Raw genomic sequence first — 3547 nt, 5'->3', positions numbered from 1 at the left:
CATCCCGAATGGCATAACCAGAAACTCGTAATGGCCGTAACGAGTTCCGAATGCTGTTTTGGAGACGTCTTCCTCTCGGACTCTCAACTGATGGTAGCCCGATCTCAAATCGATCTTAAAGTAGTAACTCGACCCTTGCAACTGGTCGAATAAGTCGTCAATACGTGGAAGAGGATAACGATTCTTCACAGTCACCTTGTTAAGCTCGCGATAGTCAATACTCATCCTGAAAGTACCATCTTTCTTCTTTACGAACAAGACTGGAGCTCCCCAGGGCGAAGAGCTAGGACGTATAAAACCCTTTTCCAAGAGCTCTTGTAGTTGCGTAGACAGTTCTTCAAGTTCTGATGGAGCAAGTCGATAAGGCGCACGAGCTATTGGTGCTGCCCCAGGGGCTAGCTCGATTTGAAACTCGACTTGTCGATGAGGCGGAAGGCCAGGTAGTTCCTCAGGAAAATACCTTGGGAAAGTCGCGTACAATAGGAATGTCTTCTATCTTCCTTTCTTCCGTGGATGCATTAGTAACGAGGGCTAGGATAGCAGTGTGGCCCTTTTGTAAACACTTCTGGGCTTTAAGGAAAGAGATGATGCCTACAACAGCACCACTCTTGTCGCCACGAATCACGAGCGATTCTTTACCAGAACGAGGGATACGGACGATTTTCTCCTTGCAAATAATCTCCGCTTGGTGTCGAGATAACCAATCCATTCCAATGACAACGTCGAAACTACCCAGAACGATAGGAATAAGATCGATGGAGAAGGTCTGACCAGCTAGGACGAGGTTACAACCCTTAACTATGTGTGTGGCTTCAAGACTTTTACCGTTTGCTATTTCTACCGTGTGCTTGGTGTTCAAAAGTGTTGGAGTGCGCTTAAGCATTTGGCTAACTTTTAAGGACACGTAGCTAGTATCGGCACCCGAATCAAATAAAACAGTAACAAAGAAATCATCCAGAAGAAACTTACCCATCACAACGTTGGGGTCGTTCCTTGTATCACCCACATGCGAAGGAGGAATAATTCACCTAGATCCACAAGCTTAGATGAGTTTTCAATTTATCAAGTCGGTAAGCAATCAAGTTTGGAGGAGTTTCCTTAGGTCGTGTGAATGAATTTAAAAATACGTTCGTGTAATCATGAGGTTCCAAAGAAAGGACGCGAAAACGCGTTCAAGAGAGTATAAACGCACCATCACACTCAAGGTTTCAATAAGTGATCACCAATGATAGAAATTCGAGCCTTCCAAACCCTCTAATCTAGAGTGAGTTCGCATTAGTGTCTAGCGTCACTGTGGTAAAGGAATGATGGTTCTGTGTATGTCAATAGTAGAAATTAGGCATTGCGTTAAGCATAGGTCGGTACAAAGGCTAGCGAAACGATTTCACATAATTATGATAAACCATCGTAGGATCAAAGTGCGACTCTTGTAGTGTAAGGGGGAAAAGGGGTGAGGTAAATGTGTAGCTTGTCGTGTCCGTATGTAAGTTGAGTAATCCGTATCGCCGTCCTCGAATGTCCCAAAGACTATCCCATCATTAGGAGGCATCCGCTTGCTACGTTGGGTATACGAGGGTGTAGATCAAAATAAGATAATTAACTACCCAACAAGGTAATGAGGGGGTAATCTTGTGATTGGTGGAAATCGCGGTGTGGTTATTAGCGTTTCGTTATATCGGTTGCTGATCGAAGGAACGGGAGGTTGGGCATGTTGACCTGTGGTGCGATAATAAAGGACAAGGTTAAGCACAAGAGTTGGTTCACGAAGGTGGGATCTAAACGTCCTAAGATGGGTTGAAGTAGCAGGTTATACCTACTGCGGGAACAGCTGCGAGTGCCTCAGCAACTCATTCGTTGATCAAAGCCGTCAACTGGGCTTGAGTGAGGTTGATACGTCCTCCGCGTTCGCTCATGATCTTCAACACGAAGCGACGTAAGTGAGAAAAGTGTTGTGAAAGTGCGTAAATGTGGGACGACAGTAGAGAGTAAGCACACAAGGTTCAAGTAGCAGTTATCACGTTAACTAATGCACAGTGTGAGCTATCTAACCGACAATATAACATAAATCATACCACTTATGGTGTCGAGTCTTGCACGTGGAGCGAAGCGTCGTTGTGGATCGTTGAGCACTGTACAGGTGATAGTCTGGTTTTATCAAAATCTTTTCCCTTTCTAAACCAAGTTCACTATAACCAATGGCTCTGATACCAATCTGTCACACCCCCAAAATCCACCATGCGGAGTACTACCGCTCGGAGGCGTGACAAGACCAGGATCGAGCCACCAATCATACTGAACTATGTATTTAAGTAATTAAAGCCAACCACAATACGATTGGTGACCGAAAGCTAGTTAACCAAGTTTTAATTTAAACAGCGGAAGCATAAACGTAAAGTCCAAATTATAAGTCCATAGTTTATAAGTTAAAGTTTCAAACACAAGTCTAATAAGTTCATAAGGATTATATATTGAACACGGGACATAACCGTCCGTACACCACAACGACTCCTTCCTCGTGCAAGCTCCAAGCATTTAGCAACCTGTAAGGCATGTAACAACGAGTCAACAACAAAGTTGAGTGAATTCACAGTTGGTTGTTTAGTTATTGCATTCGTTTCGTAAAGCATTTGTTCGTTTTGAAAACCATGTATCGTATGAGTTTGCATCGCGGTCTTTCTGACATGTTTGCGAAGGTTAGTGGGGGTTTCCCATATGTTACTAGACCACGCGTATCGACTGCTACAAAAATATAAGAGGTGCCCTAAGTCAATGTCTATCAGCATTGATCCTTTGCCCATAGTCCATTAGTACACGCCCGTCCGACTGGCACGGTGTGAGGTTTGTTAAACCTAATAGCGCTATTAACTAATGACCCGCTCGCCATAGGCCTCGGCGATTAAGTCGATAAATGAGGGACTTAAAGTGATAGAGTTGATGGTCTTAGGATCGTGTTCGTAGGTTTTACGTACGTGCCCTTCAATCCGAGGACAGTAAAAAGTAGTTTAATAGTAATGATAGTACAAGTAGTTAATCAATCCCATTCCCAAACTCCTGGGAATCCCATGCCTTAGAAAGAGTGTGAACTCACCTCGGTTTGCTCGGTTAGATTCTCAATATAGCTAACAGTCAAGGTCGGTCAATCACGTCCTAATATAATTTACCAGTTAGTCATTTAGTGGCTTTCAAATAGAACACAAAGTTCCTACACGTATCTATCACACAACATGCATCGTTTTAACGGTTTATGCCCCTCTAAGTTTCCCATCCATTCCCCACTCAAAATCAAACATACGATAATGCACATAACATATATAACATGTTAGATCATTCACGGATAGCACACTCGACATTTAAACACGCAAGTCACAACTTATATCAATTCAGCATTAATATTCAAAACCGGCTGTTTTCGGACGTTTTAATAAAATAGTTAAATTATTCCAAAAATTCCCAAATTTTTACAAGATGTCTTAAACTTTCCATATTTTGTTGTGTAAAAATATCGGGGTCCGGTTCACTACCAATATTTTATAAAAAGTCATATTCC

This window comes from Helianthus annuus, chromosome 11 (assembly GCF_002127325.2).
Source record: "Helianthus annuus cultivar XRQ/B chromosome 11, HanXRQr2.0-SUNRISE, whole genome shotgun sequence".
NCBI lineage: Eukaryota > Viridiplantae > Streptophyta > Magnoliopsida > Asterales > Asteraceae > Helianthus > Helianthus annuus.
Note: the sequence above shows the minus strand (reverse complement) of the source record.